A 17240-nucleotide genomic window follows, 5' to 3' on the forward strand; every position below is an offset into this window, starting at 1 on the left:
GAAATTATATCAAATGCTTTAGACAGATCAGGTAATTTTGAAAGGGTGTTTTTCAAAGAGGAGATCTGACGAAACCGGGAATGTCGTGCAAAAACTACAGCTCTAAATAATCGGATTTTTGAAAAAAAAATATGGTGTTTTTGCTCAGGATGACTTTTTACTTGGACAAATTCCGACTTATGAAGCAGATTTCTCAATTTATCCAAAAACTAAGCTTGTCCGGAGTTCAAAAATTTTTGGTTATAGTTTTTCCAAAAAATTTATTAGAAATTTATCTTTTCGTAAAGATTATTTTTCGAAAAGTTATGGGGAGTAAGTTTGCCAATTTTTTCATCTTGGGATAATTAACCCGCGATATATTTTAACCGGGGTAAGCGGTTATTTAACTTGTCATAATAAGGGATCCCAATTGAGGAAAAAGTATTGATATTTTTAATTTTTTACAATACGCGAAATACAACATGGCGTGTGGAAAAATGGTTTTCGTGAAAAATAGTAGACAAAAATTTCTATCATTTTTTAAAGCAAACACCACTCAATAGACCTAAAAAATCATTTGGAATATCGAGGGCTTTGACTTGACACCAAAAATCTTGTTTAAAAATGTCTTGATTTGTTAAAGATTGTCAAACTTGTGGAAACAAGTGTCTTAAATCGGGATTGAGACATACTTCATTTTGTTCGACGAACTCAAAGATGATCGATGTTTGTTTCTTATAATGTTTTGTCAATTTCTTTTATTTGTTATGTTCTTTACTAGCGATGGACAAAATCATGTGATTTTGTTAGTTTATTTTCAAAATTTATTATGAAGTTGAGCAGTGTCCAGCTTTGATTTTGCGTGATTTTTCTATGTTTTTGACACTCCATTTCAATTTTTATTGAGAAAAGACCCGATTTTTTTAAAACTCTTAGTTCAATTTTGATTTACTGTAATTGATAGTAAGTTTTCAGCCAAAAATATCTATTTCAGGAAACTTGAGTTTAATGACTTGAGCCTAAGAAAAAAAAGTCAGGTTTTAGAAATAACATCAGCAAGGTTTTCTTGATTTCAGCTGTAATCGTATTGCTTTTTTAAAAAATGAACGGTTTCGGAGTTTTGATTGGATTTCTAGTATCTAACTTATATACTCCCCACCAATCGACACAAAAAGGCAATCAATCAGTTAACTTGATTAAACCTATCCGCATTGGCAAAACTAAGATTTCAATCGCCTCTACTAAGTAAAATTTACAGTTTATAAATTAAATTTTGTATGCACTAAAAAAGCGTTTTATTCAAAATTCAGACCAATACACCCAAAAGTTAGTTCTTTTCTAGATAATCGATTTGATAGTCAATGAAATCCATTTTCAGTGCTGATTTTGGTACTTACTATTTACAAATTATATACAAACTTCATGCAGATTATATGCTTATTTTTTATAAGTTGTATACAGTATAAAAATCACTTTGTTTGTCAAAACTTAGAAAAACAATTTCTAAATGAATAGCAAGTTACTCAAAACGCTTTGTTTTTTTTTCTGGAAAAAAGTCGAGAACGGCCAATTTGACAAAGTTAACTTATGTTGACAGTTTTGATTTGTGGAGACGGTGCTGGAGAAAAAAATAAACAATTTCTTATAGCAAACTGATACGAGTTCAGTGTTTTACCGCTCTAACAAAAAAAATCAGAGAACCCCAAATTCATCGCTTTTGTAATTCGACGGTAGAAAAATAATGAAAACATAAACACGAAAAAAAATTGCTGAATAGCAAGCATTTAATGTTGGATTCCTAAAGTAAAATTAAGTAAAAGATCTAAATAACAGCTAAGCTATTCAAAATACGCCGTTTGTAAATTTTAAAACATTTTACAGCTTTTTTAGTGTCTAAAACTTGATTTTCTTCTGATGGTTTTGTATTTTAATTGTGGGTTTTTATGTATTTTAGTTCTTTGAAAGATAAACCCGGCCGAGGTTGTTATTTTACGACTAGGCGGTCCTGATCAATATTGGTATTTTTGGCCAAAAGTTATTTCAGACCCCCGCAACCAAAACTCGATATATCCAGAAACTGCAGACCGAGGCAAAGTGTCTACAATTGGCGCCACCAAATGAAAGTGAGCCGCGAAGAGCGCGACAAAGGAAAAACTAACCGCGACTGGTGCATTCAAAGAAAAGTTAATTGCGACCGGTGAAACCCTTGAAAAATTGACCACAATAAGCACCACTCAAGAGAGGCATCAAAACAGGCAGCACACAACCCAAAAAAAAATAACTACGAATGAAGCAAAAATGCCTTACTCCATTAACATGACGGTTTGTTTTTTCCTTATCATAGGAGCATTTCTCTAGACTGAACATAAAAATTGTAGTGTTTTTTTTAGTTTGGAAAAATAATATTGAAAAAATATGCATTTGTTTTTCTAACTATGGCGCAACTAATTTTTTGGCGGTGTCGCAAAACAAATTTCGAAGTTATCTCAAAACGTCTTCCAAGCATAATGCGACCAATTTTAGACTACGTCGCGACTAATCGTTTGAGCATCAAGTCGCTACTAATATTTGACAATGTCTTGATCAATCTTTAGACGACGTCGCGTTAAACTTTTTGACTGTCCTAAAAATTTTTTCAAACATGTCGAGACTCATTTTTTACTATAACGCGACAATTTTTTAGACGACGAAGCAGTTTATTTTTTTATCATCTGGCGATTATTTTTTCGACCATGCTTAGTTGTTGTTTGACCATGTCGCAAAAAATTATTCTTTCATGGCCTAAAAAAATTGCGGACATAAATTTCAGGCTATGTGATAACACTATTTTTTGGTAGCTTATTATTTATTTTTTGTTTGACGAGTTACAGATATACAAACCAAAGCGCTCATCTTGATTCAACTATTATGAGACTGATCATTTAATTATCTAGCCCAACTGGATTTTCAACTGAACTGAATAACGGAAAATTGGTAAATTTTGAAACAGAATCAGAAGTTCAATAATAGAATAATCGCTCCATTCTCCACAAGTAAGCTACTAAAATCAACAAGACTGCTCATATCAGGCCGGAGCCCGGAATCTTCTGGTTGCCTTTTATGGTCTATGGACCAGTAAAAGCATGAAAAAGTTAAATGTAATAGAATAAAATTTTAAAAAGTTTTTTTCACCCCCATGCGCCATATAAAGTTCGAAATGATAGTTTTGCTCCGGGTAACTAATCCATTATGGCAAATAAGCGAGTCTCACCCAAATTGGAACCCTTTCCAAGACGGATTGAATCTCCTTTTACGCGGTAATAGCACAAAATATATAGCGCGTTAATTGTCCCAAATAGGCCAAATTGGCAAAGTTCAAACCCCCTTAACTTTACGAAAGAAAAACACTGATGAAATATTCTTTCATCTTTAATCTCACTGGAAAAATACCTTTTGAATAATTAAAAAAATTCCGTCAGAAATGGCTAGCTAAGAAGTCGAAATTAGTTTGAAGAATTATAGTTTCCCGGAGCACAAATATTCCGTTACTTTCGCTACGAAAGGCGGAACAACAAGAACAAAGAACAGATAATTGCTGTTTAAACAGTAAAAGCTTTGCACTGAATGACTAAAATACGTATTCGAGTTAAGACAAAGATATTTTAAAGCAGTTTTCAAATCAATTGAATGTAAAAATTTCTCCCCACATATCTGAAATATTATCAGAGCAAACAAAAACCCGAAGAAACTATACGTTTATCTTGTTGGTTGAAAACGTACTCTTGTTTCCTCTTTGCTTCCTTGATTGCATTGACGGCAAATTGGAAATCATAAGTTAACTTTGCACTGTAGAAAAAGGAGGAATCAAGGGATCTAATTTAGCTTGCAAAATATTACGAATGTGGTGATTTGGATAAACATTCTTTTGGAAAGAAGCAATGACTACCCCTTCTCCTTTAAAGACCATCCCCGCTAAAATATAACACTTAGCAGAAAATGGTTGTCTCTCAAATTTTTTTTTTCATTCAATTGTTTCTATTCCATACAAATCCAAGGCTGCTCGGGGCACATGATATTCCATTTGAACCAAATAAACGTAAGAAACTGTCGTAGATTTCCATGCGGTATTTTCGGACTCCAATTGTCACCAACTTTTATTTGGTATGGCTTCATACTTGTCTCATTTCCCCAATATTGTCTACGGTTTGGTCCAAATATGACAAGTATAGATGTTTTTTTTTAATTCAATAATAAATTATCAAAACCAATATTTTTATTGCTTAGAAAACGCAAACCTTGATTTTTTAAGAACGATGCTGTAATATGCCTGCACTATCTGCCTATTAATAAATTTCCCGCAACAACTGGAGAGTGCATACTAGGGCCGATAGAAGACGCCATTCTCAAAAATGTTGACCTCTTAACCACCCATTTAATAAAAAAAGCCCTTTAAGAGACGCCTAATTAGAATATATAAAAGTTGTTTTGAAAGATGCCCAAAAACTATTTTTAAAGGGAAGGAACAAACCAAATCGTTTCATTGTTTGGCCAAAACTGTCCAAAAGTGATATACTCTATTAGAGATCACGTAAAACTAATTCAATAGATCTAAAATGGTCAATGATGCTTTGAAAAAAAAGTTCTCTTTGCATAAACTCGGGATTTAGTTTTTGCATTGATTAAAAATGATTTTTTATTAAAATTGGTAGTGTACTATGACGTAAGCAGTTTGATTTTTTTTGAAAACAATGTTTTTTTTCTTTTTTTTTCTGAAAAATTACAGGTCATATTTTACCCCTGATTCTTGTGGATGAGTTGACCTTTCCCAAATCCAATTTTTGTAATGACGTTAACATCACATTCGATATAGTAGTGTGAAAAAACATAATTTAGTTGCTTGCTTCCGTCTGAATAATTAGTCAAATTTTGGAAGTATTCAGCTGGAGTTAGCAAAGCTTCTCTGAACCCGTAATTGAAGTAGTAGATAAATTGACCTTTGCAGCAACCTGATCGAATTGCGTAAAAATTGTGTTTTTGATAGATTTGTTCAAACAATTTTTCAAACTGTTCCAATCCATTTTGTTTCAGGTTATGAATCCTCTCATAAAATTCCCGCATCAAACCCCGTCTGTCAGAATACTTAAATTCGAAAGCTGGTAATTTCATTCCTTGATACTGGATTTCAAATGATATTAAGCAGTAATAATTGCTCATCACTTTACAATACGAAAAAAACGGGTTGAGAGGAATATCAACAGAAATTGTAAATATTACTGATGACCAAACTGAATCAATTTTGGTTGAAACTACAACGTCATTTGCACCAATAATAGAAGCAGATATGCAAAAACAAAGATAAAACAAAATGGTTAGCAGTAATTTTGTAGATCGTTTCATTCTATCTCAGGGAACTGAAAAAGTTTCTTTTCTTTTCACCAGGGATACAAACGAGATCCTAAACAAGGGTTTCTAACGAAGGCAGATGTGATATTTGCGACTCGAATTCTTTAGCTTAACTATGAGGCAAACATAGATATTTATTGCACAAACAACGCTTGTGTTATGATACGACTCCACTCCTTCATTGACCCAATTCATTTGATTTCACCTTTCGTCCCTGCTTGTTTATGCAATGTACAGATACGCCTTTTTGTTACAAATTGGATGGCTTCTAAAAATCAAGTAACACATATATTAAATGATGACACTTTTTCAGCATAGGCCCAATGTTTAGGGGGCTATCGAGCGCAAAGTTTAAAGGGTTAAGATCAGTACTTTAAGAATCACTCAGAGCAACAATCAGAGCAAGATAAACTCGATTCAACTTTGAGGCTACACAGTACCTGTCCACTTTTTGTCCAAAATTTTGCGTTTACAGATTCATTTCAGTCTGGAACGAATCACTTAAACTGGCAACCTCTATGCTAAGAAAAACACTTTTGGCAAACCGGTTCGGTCTATGGCATAAATGGAGATGTTTCAACGTTTCATAGCTTGAAAACCTTGCTTTGTGTTTTCGCTTAGTTTTTTCGCGAACCGATTCAGTCTATAAAATAACTGGAAATAATTCAACGTTTCATAGCTTTTACAGTTTGCTTACAAAAACTGAAACTTTCGGGAAACCAATTCAGTCTATGAAAAAAACTTGAAAAAATTCAAAGTTAAATAGCTTTAAAGCTTGCTTTTTGTGAACCGGTTCGGTCTACAAAATAACTTGAAATTTCATAAGTTTCGACCTTGCTTAGGAAAACTTGAACTTTTTGAGAACCGATAAAATCTATGAAATAGCTTGAAATGATTCAATGTTTCGTAGCTTTAAAAACTTGCACAGAAAAACAACCTTTTCTTGAACGATTCAGTCTATGAAATAACATGAATAATTCAAAATTTCATAGCTTTTAAATGTTGGTTAGAAAAACTTCAACTTTTTGCGAAACGATTCAGTCTATGAAATAACTTGAAAGAATTTATGCTTTTTTAGCTTGATTACTTTGCTGATAAAACTCTTAAATTTTTTCGCGTACTGATTCAGTTTATCGAATGACTTCACATTTTTCAAAATTGCTTAGCTCTGTTAGCTTGCCCAGAAAAACTTGAAATTTTCGCAAACCGAGTCAGTTTATGAATTTACCCGGAAATTTTTTAAAGTTTGGAGTTTTCAAAGTTTCGACTAGCTTGCTTAAATTAGTTTTTAGTGAACTGGTTTGTTTCAAGAAATATCATTAATTATGTCAAAATTTCATAGCTTGAATTGCTTGCTTTGGGAAACTGTAACTTTTGGCAAAAACGATTCGGTCTAAGAAATAGCTCGGATTTTTTGAAAGTTCATTGCTCCATTAGTTCTCGCAAAAATTTAACTAAAAAACTACAAAAAATTCTGGAAATCTCTTGGAAGCCTTCACCGGAAAAACAGTTTGCCATCTGGTTCACTTTTTGAAAAAAAAATTGAATTATTTAAAGTTTCATAGCTTAAACAGTTTCCTTAAAAAAAATTGATTTTTTGGGAAATTTTTTAGTCTATTAAATAACTGGAAATAACTCAAAGTGTCGTAGCTTAATTGTTTGCTTCGATAATTTTCGTGAATCAAATCAGTGTATGCAATAGCTTAGAAATGTTAGAAGTATCATGTTTTGAATAGCTTGCATAGAAAAACTTAAATGTTTTGCGAACCAGTTCTATTTCATAGCTTGAATCTTATTAAGAAAAATTTTAATTTTTTGCCAAGCTTGCCTAGAAAAATTTAAATTTTTTTTGTTTATTGATTCGCTCTATGAAACAATTTGAAGTATTTCAATAATTTATTGCTTAATAGCTTCCATCTAAAAATCTTAATCCGATTAATCTTCAAAGCTAGACAGTACCTGCACTTTCCTTGTCAAAAATTTTGCGTTTAGCGATTCATTTCAGTCAAAGCGAATCAACTAGAAACCGCAACCTCCATGCCCAGAAAACAATTTTATAGCAAAAGGATTCAAGTTATGAAGAAAAACTTTACTTTTTCGCGAACCAATTTGTCTAGGAGAAAAATTGAAATATTTTGATGTTTATAGCTCCTCAGAAAATATGAAAATTGTCGCAAACCGAATCAGTCTTTGAAATAACTTAAAATAATTCAAAGTCTCTTAGCCTAAATAGCTGTCTCAGAAAAACTTAAGTTTCTCGCGTACCGATTCGTCTGAGAAATAACCAGAAATATAGATAAGTTTTATGGCTTGAATAGCGTGCTTAGAAAAACTTAATTTTTTTTTGCAAACGGATTCGGTTTATGAAATAACTTGAAACATTTTACGTTTCATAGAGGGAAAAGTTGCGTGAACTATTTTATGCTTCATTGCTAGAAGAGATTGCGTAGAAAAATTAAACACTTCGCAAACCAATTCAGAGTTTTGAGCAATTTGAAGTTTTTCAAAGTTTCATAGCTTGAATAGTATTCTTAGAGAAACTTAAAATTTCGCAAAGCAAAAACCTGCATATTTCAAAATTTCATAGTTTGAATAATTTCAGAAGATGAATAGCTTGCTCAAGAAATACTTGATTTTGCCCAGACTGATTCGCTCTATGAATTAAATTGAAACCTTTCAAATTTATTCGCTTAATTTCCTAATTAGAAAAACTTAATTTCTTGCAAACCAATTCAATATATGAACTAACTTGAAATATTTCAAAGTTTATTTCAAATTAATTCATTGCTTGAATGGCTGCAAAAGGAAAATTTTCGCCATGCAATTCTTTTTGAGAAAAAATTTGAAATATTTTGAATAGTTATCAAGTTATTTGAAAACTTGAATAGTTATCTTAGGAGAAGTTTGAGTTTTCTCGGTCTGATTCCCTCTATGGAATAAGTTGAAACTTTTCCAAATTTTTTGCGCACAAATTTGCAAAGAAAAAAATGATTTTTGCGAACCAGCTCGATCTACAAAAAAACTTGAAATCTTTCAAAGCTTGAATATCTTGCTTCAAAAAAGCTTAATTTTTGCCAACTGGTTTGGTCTAAGAACCAACTTGAAATGTTTCAAAGTTGAATTGCTTGACTGGTTTCAATAGAAAAAATTAAAAATATTGCCATTTATTTTGCTTTTTTGATAGCTTGAATAGCTTGCTGGGAAAATTCTTCAAACAAATAAAAGTTTTTTAGGACGAATAGATTGCTTATGAAACGTTTGAATTTTTGAGGAAATATTTGTTCTAACAAGTTACCTAAAATTTTTCGAAGATTCTTTGCTTGAACGGATTCAACGGAAAAACCTAAATTTTTCGAAATCCGAATTGATTATTGACTGTAAATGCTAACTATAACTATATCTACTACAGCGTGTTATGTACAACTAGATCACGTAGTTACGTGCCTATTAAAACTTTGAATGAAACCTGGTTGAAAAAAAAATCTTGAGTTCGAGTTTTTGTTGCTTTTTTGTCGGCTTAGATTACGTTTTTCAAATGCTATTTCTACTGCAGCGTGGTATTTAGAAGTTTTTAAGCTACGGAAACGACTCATTGCATTTTGTGATATGAATTAGTTTGAAATTGATCGATTGAATAGCTTGATAAGAATTAACAACTAGCCTTTTGTGAGTTATTTGAAAATTGGAGACTTTCTTGCGAGTACTTATGCATTTGCGTTGTTCTGTTAGTTTTATGAACTGCCATATGAAAATATACAAATTTATGTGTTATTAATATTATTAATTTTTTTCAGAATCAATTTTTTGATTGAATGAAAAATAAAGCTTTACCATTGAAGTTATTTATAATATATTCACGTTTTTTTTTTAGAATTTTGTACAACAATGTTATCATTATAAGCCAGGCCATCAAGTAGGCAGCAAAAATTAGGTGCGGTCGACAAATTTTTTCAATGGGCAATCGTAAAACAGAGATGAGTTGAGTTGGTTCTAAGACTGTTGTCACTCCGAGCTGAAACTCAGCGTGCTTTTTTAAATCAAAAAATTATCAGACAGTTCATGTGCTTTTTATTATTTTTCTTTTTTATTTTCACTCACAATAGTTAAACAAAAAAATTAAATCAATGTCTCAAAAGATTTAAACACGGAAAAAATATATTTAAATCATTGTCTGATAGTCAGGCAACAAGCAAGACGGTATGAAACTCCTCTCTTTGATTTATGCCACATTAGTTATTATATAAAAAATCGATGATAAATTAAAAACAATTTGGTGATAACTTTTGAAAAAAATAAAATTTACTGGGCAAGTCGCACATATTTTTACTGACTAGAATTGATGTATTAGAAGCGTTCCACAATTTTAAAAAAAAACGAAAAAAAAGTTTAAAGAAGGAAAATTTCTTAAAGTCTTCTTTGATCAATAGATCAAGTTAGTTTTTTGGAGACGTTTCTTGAATTAGGTAAAACTGAAACTTGAATGGGAGAAATATAAAAATTAAAAATGGAATAAAAAAACATTTGAAAGTCAGCCTCTGCTCAGAAATAGCCTATCGAGCCTGAAAACTAAAACTTTAGACTAGTTTTTTACCAGAATCCCAATCACGATCAGTAGAATTTGAACGTGATATCAAATTTGACCCTTGCAAAATTTGTTGGGGTAATAAAAATCAATAAGGCCAACAAAACAACCCAAAGAGTTTTTGTATGATAGTCTAAAGTCAGAGTTACATTGCTGGTTGAACATTTCGTTTAACTTTGGCAATTGTTTTGCAGGGATTACTTAAAAAGCTCACAGGAGCAGTACAATGATACTCAACACCAGCTCGAATGTCACTCTAATTGTTCTGCATCTGAATAAACAGGGACAAAACGACTCTAACAAGGGCAAAATGACCCTAAATGGTTGAAAAGAGTGTCAATTGAATTAGTAAGGAGTCCTAAGCTGTGTCAATTGTTGAATTGAAAAATGTATCATTCTCATCATCTGAATGGCAGAAAAACAGAAACTAAAAATTGGACTTTTTAATGGTGAATTGTCCAATTTTTGCTTTTCTACTGGAGTTAGTTATAGTTCACTTAGAACTTTTGAGGTAACGGCATTTTCATTATAACGATTAAAACTGTTTCTCTAGGACTTATTGTTGAAGTTTACTTTAAAAAAAACAATTTGGTGGCCTAAATTTAGGCTACTGAGAAAAACGAATCTCATAAGATCGTTTTAGTTTTTGAATTTTAGTTTTTATCAGAACAGAACTTATTTTTGTCATTTTTTCCACAGACCGAAATGCCTTGTCATATTTTTATGTACACAGAACACAGAACAAAAGCAGAGAGAGAGAGAGAGAGAGGAGAGAGAGAGAGAGAGAGAGAGAGAGAGATTGCGTTGATTGATAATGGTTCACTCAAACTGACCACTTCTTTTAAACTTTGGTGATCGGAAGATTTTGGTAAAATAATCAAAAAAATTAATGTATCTTGATTTTAGTTTTGTTTTCAGGTATTTTCGAATGCTGGCAACTCCATAGAGTTACCATAAACAACTAAGTACAATTAATTTGGTTGTTTATTGAAAAGAGGATAGCAGGGGGTTTCCTTAGTTTTTTAGGCGAGATATTAGTTTACTTGCAAACAAACTCAGGGAAAGTTTGTCTTTGTGCTTGGTTGTCATGGTTAAACTGAAATAAGCTTTTGGAAATTGTGATGTTCGTAATGTGAAAACTATATTTGATTTAATCGTAGTAATTTTGTAATCTCTAGCTTGTAAATGTATAATAGATTATAGTAATTTAATGGTTTAAATTGTCAAAGATAACACCTAAATACTTAACCTGTTTTCTTAATGGCTGCAATGTCTGCAATTTCCTTCGTTTGGATTTCTGCGTTTTCCTTTATTTTAGGTTTAGCAAATACGGAAGGTTTGATGATTTACGCAAATACGTGAGTTTGCGCTTCTATTGGTTGATTCTTTGATTTGCTTCTACAACATTTATTACCAGTTAGGTGCAATAGTTTAAGGTACTATCTGCGTTTTACAGTTTTTGCTTGACAATGTTTAAATCCACATCCTTGATATAAATGTTAAGCAGGAATGGACCCAGTACCGTTATTTTTGTTATTCCTTGTTTGATTTCGTTTACGTTCCAGAATAGATTTTCTGCTTTCTTTGTGTCGAAAAGTTTCGGAATATGTTTAAAACGTTCGTTTGAAAATCCAAATTTTCTAAATTTCTCAATAGTTATTTATCGAAAAGTTATGGGGATTAAGTTTGCCAATTTGTTCATCTTGGGATAATTAACCCGCGATATATTTTATTCTACGTAAGCGGTTATTTAACTCGTCATTATAATCGATCCCAATTGAGGAAACTTTTTGTTGATTTTAATTTTTTTACAATACGCGAAATACAACTTGGCGTGTGGAAAAATGGTTTTTGTGAAAAATAGTAGACAAAAGTTTTTACCAATTTTTAAAGCAAACATCACTCAATAGACTTGGAAAATCCTTTGAAATATCGAGGGCTTTGGCTTGACACCAACAAGTTTGTTGAAAACTGTCTTGAAGTGTCAAACTTGTGGAAACAAGTGTCCTAAATCGGGATTGAGACATATTTCCTTTTGTTCGTCGAACTCACAGTTGATCGATGTGTGTTTCTTAGAGTGTTTTGACAGTTTCTTTTACTTTTTGAGTTTTTACTAGCGATGGACAAAATCATGTGATTTTGTTAATTTATTTTTAAAATTTATTATGAAATTGAGCAGTGTCCAGCATTGATTTTGCGTAATTTTTCTATGTTTTTGACAGTCCTTTTCAATTTTTTTTTGAAAAAAGCCCCATTTTTTTTTAAAATCTCAGTAAAGTTATGATTTAGTGTAATTGATAGTAATTTTTCAGCAAAAAATATCTATTTCAGGAAACTTGAGTTTAATGACTTGAGCCTAACAAAAAAGTCAGATTTTTTTAAAATACCGATAGATTTAGAAATAACATCAGCAGGGTTTTCTTGATTTCAGCTGTAATCGCATTGCTTTTTAAAAAATGAACGGTTTTGGAGTTTCGATTGGATTTCTAGTATCTAACTTATATACTCCCCACCAGTCGACACAAAAAGGTAATCAATCAGTTAGCTTGATTAAACCTATCCGCATTGGCAAAACTAAGATTTCAATCGTCTATACTAAGTACAATTTACAGTTTATCAATTGAATTTTGTATGAACTAAAAAATGAGTTGTTTTGAAAAACCAACCATTACAATCAAAATCAAATTTTTTTCTAGATAATTGATTTGATAGTCAATGAAATCCATTTTCAATGCTGAATTTGGTACTTACTATTAACAAGTTATATACAAACTTCATGCAGATTATATTCTCATTTTCTATAAGTTGTATACAGTATAAAAATCGCTTTGTTTGTCAAAACTTAGAAAAACAATTTGTAATGAATAACAAGTTACTCAAAACGCTTTGTTTTTTTTTTCTTGAAAAAGGTTGAGTACGGCTAATTCGACAAAGGAAATTTATGTTGCCAGTTTTGATTTATGGAGACAGTACTGAAAAACAAAACAAACTTAAAAATTTTCATACCAAACTGATACGAATTTAATATTTTGCCGCACTAACAAAAAATCAGAAAACCCCAAATTCAACGCTTTTGTAATTTGACGGTAGAAAAATAGTGAAAAAATGAACACGAAAAAAATTGCTAAATAGCAAGCATTTAATGTTGGATTCTTAAACTAAAAAAATTAACAGATCTTTTAACAGCTAAGTTATTCAAAACGCGCCGTCTATTAATTTTAAAAATATTTTACAGCTCTTTTAGTGTCTAAAACTTGATTTTATTCTGATGGTTATGTATTTTAATTGTGGGTTTTATTTTAGTTCTTTGAAAGATTAACCCGGCCGAGGTTGTTATTTTATGATTAGACGGTCCTGGTCAATATTGGTATTTTGGCCCAAAACAATTTCAGACCCCCGCAACCAAAACTCGATATATCCAGAAATTGCAGACCGAGGCAAAGTGTCTGCAATTGGCGCCACCAAATGAAAGTGAGCCGCGAAGAGCGCGACAGAAGAAAAACTAACCGCGACCGGTGCGATCAAAGGAAAGTTAATTGCGACCGGTGAGACCCTTGAAAAATTTACCACAATAAGCACCACTCAAGAGAGGCATCACAACAGGCAGCACACAAACCAAAAAAAAAATTACTACAAATGAAGCAAAAATGCCTTACTCCAGTAACATGACGTTTAGTTTTTTCCTTATTGCAGGAGCAATTCTCTAGACTGAACATAAAAATTGTAGTGTTTTTTTTTTCGTTTGAAAATACTATTGAAAATTTGAAATAAAATTTGTTTTTCTGACTATTTCGCAACTAATTTTTTGGCGGATCGCAAAAAATTTCGAAAATATCCCAAAACGTCTTTCGAGCATAATGAGACCAATTTTTAGACTAAGTCGCGACTAATCGTTTGACAATCAAGTCGCTACTAATATTTGACTATGTCTTGATTAATTTTTAGACGACGTCCAGTTAAAAATTTTTGACCAAGTAGCCAAAATTTTTTCAACTATGTCAAGACTCATTTTTGACCATAACGCGAAAATTTTTTTGACGACGAGGCAGTTTATTTTTTTTAACATCTGGCAATTATTTATTCGACCATGCCGTAAATGTTGTTTGACTATGTCGCAAAAAAATTTTCTTTCATGGCCTAAAAAATTTGCGAACGTAAATTTCAGGCTATGTGATAATTTTTTTTGACCATTTCCCGAAAGAATTACCAATCACATTGCGACCAATAATTAAATCATGTCGCGACTAAAATTTAAACGACTTCGCGGCTAGTTTTTCATTTTTACAATCATAAAAACCTACCTTTGAAGAGTTTCTATCGAGTAAGTGTATTCCCTTATGCATTCAGTTTCTGCATTTTGTGTGGATTCAATTAATTTAGCTATTGTTTGCCAAATTGTTTTTTGAAAATTCAACGCGAAGCGGCTATTAGTAATTATACTATTCAATTTTTGAAATTTTAAAAAAAAATCAGAAAAAACTCAAGTGGTTGTGCACTAGAGATAATTTTTTCTAGGTGTGTTTTTCCTGTTGTTAAATATGAACAACACACTTTTTAAATAATTTTTAACGGTTCAACCTTTTTGTTATAGATTTGATATTAGGCAGTTATAAATACGCTATATTTGAGCAAACTTATATTTGCTTCTTATGTTATATTCGAGCCGTAAACTATAAAAAAAATAGAAAAAATAGTTCTTTTAATGATAATTCAACCTTGCAAAAGAAAATTTTTTATACAATTTTCAGCTTATCGTAAGGCTGAGAACGTTAAAATTCTATTATACTATTATAAAGTTATTTTTGCTTTCATTGTTGCATTTATTTTAACGTTCTTTTTTGCTATCTTTCGAGAGAGCTGATTTTCCCAGTCAAATTGATCACAACGGCAGTACATTACCAGTTGCAGTACTGCAGTAATTTACGGCAATTTTCTTGATTCCATTTGCACTAACAGTGGTTAGATCGCTGTCTCAATCTACTGTATATGATAGCTTCTTTGCGTTTAGCAGGAACTACAATTATTATTGTTTCAAAGTGAGTAGAAACCTGGACCAAAATGAGGCAACGTTTTTTCTATATTACTGTGTTTCGTATTGCACATAATAACTGTCTGAATCATTTTCGCACCATATTTTGGGTGCAAATTTAAAAAAGTTGGTAGTTGATTGCTTGAGGCCGCTTTCAAAGCAATGCACTAAATGTTTTGAAAGTTTTTGTTGTATTTATTTCAGTTGCGATCATATTAAATTTGATTATTGGCGCCTCGATTTTGATTTGAGCGCCTTGATGTTTTTAATTTGAACTAAAACATTAAATATCAAGCATTTTCTACCTAAAAATTTGAGTTGTGACCTTTTAATTCACAAAATGAGAGGGATTTCCTTCCATTATTTCATATATTTTCACGCATTCGTTTTTCGCCAATATTTTATTCATTGAATTTTGGCTGTGTTGTTTTTTCTGCAATAATTTGAACTTCAAGCAGTGTTGGCAAAAACGGAGAATTTGAGTGTAACTGATTACACAGATTGAAATGTATATATTTTTGAAAATATGCCAAAGTAAATTGCTTATGCGAATCAATCATCAACATCTAAAGTTATGAGGATGTGCCTGGCGTCTATTATATGAGTTTAAAATATTATCAGAGTTTGAAGGGTCGGTTTTGGGAAAATATGTATAACTTTTGTTATAAACGGTCCGAGTAACTTTGTTAGCACCGATGAGGATGCGGTATTGTGGATACGGTTTTTCTGACAACTTGGATCAAACGTCCTAACAACTTGGTCCTAACAACTTGGATTAAATCTGGACAAAATGTATTACACTTGGAATTCAAAACGCTCTTTTCACAAATTGGGATTAAGTTAAGGTGAAAATTGTGTAGGACAAAACATGGTTAGAGTTTTAGCAGAAATCAAATGGCGCAACTATTTTTGCAAAAATTGGGCAAAATTTGGGTAAATTTGGCTTCTTTTAGTCAAACAAAAGTTACGCTAAATCGAATGAGTCGATTGGTTAGCAAGTTTTATCAATTTTAGCCTTTTTAACAGGTCACCAAAGTCTTAGAAAGGCATAACTTCCAAAAATTGTTAAAAATACAGTTTTTGTAATGTTTTGGACAAGTTTTTGGAAATCTTACTTTTCCAGACTGGGCTTGGCAAGGGACTTTTTTTCAAGTGATTTTTTATCAATTAACCCGGTAGTTACCTCGTAATTTTTGTCAATTGGAAAATAACCAAATTGGCCCATTTATGGGCTAAAGATTTGGTTGTACATTTTAAAGAAGCATTTGCAACAGAGCAATTCTGGTAAAACTCTACGGTTTTGTCTAAATTCAACCAATTGAGAAAAACTTGCTCAAAATCTCAAATTTTGTTCCTCATCCGTTTAATTAAAATCAGCACTGTAGTCATGCTTCAGATTGTTTTTAATTCGATTCAATTTAGATTTTTTAATTAACGGTAAACATATTTTCAAACATTTGATAATTTTGAGTTTATGAGTTTGTGAGTTTGAGTGTATGAGTTCAAAAATATATATTTTTCACTGCGATGTGGCTAATCTTTGTAAATTTTGGGAATTTTGAAAATAACCAATTTAGAAAAATGTGTAGAGTATGGTGGGCAATTTCCTAGTGTTCTGTCAATATGTAGCATGCGAGGAAGTTTGCCATAACCCTATGCATTATAATTGTCCAAAGTACTTTGTCGTTTGATAGAAATTGTATCACTATGAATTTGACATTGCAATTAAAGGGAAGATGCTACAACATAATCAAAAAACTTAGGAAATTTTGTGAGTTTAAAATAAATCTGCAGATGTTTTAAAGACAATTAAAAAGCAGGGCTTTGCTTTTTTGGTGATTTTTTTAATACATTTGCGTACATTTTTCATTGAAGTCTTATGGTATTTTCTTAAATTTAAATAAACTTGTCATGGCGTTTGAAAATCAAACACGTTTTGTTTTTCTCAATCAATTATTTCGTACAAAAAAGCATGATTTTCGCATAACATTCATCCAAAACATGACGCCTTGCTGTTTTGCTAAATTTCAACCCACTCAAAGAATTACAGGCTAGTCTTACATATTTAGTCCAAGTTAAGTAATCACTGATTTACTTATTATAATTTTTTTTTCAAAATCATTTTCTAATCTGTCGTTTTTTCACCGTATTTACCATTTTTCACTTTAATTGATCGTAATTTCACATTATTTGTTAATTTTTGACGTAGCTTATTATCTCAATTTGTGATGATTGAGCAAAAGTATTAATAAAGAAGAGTAGCCGGTT

This window comes from Symsagittifera roscoffensis, chromosome 10, assembly GCF_963678635.1.
Source record: "Symsagittifera roscoffensis chromosome 10, txSymRosc1.1, whole genome shotgun sequence".
NCBI lineage: Eukaryota > Metazoa > Xenacoelomorpha > Acoela > Convolutidae > Symsagittifera > Symsagittifera roscoffensis.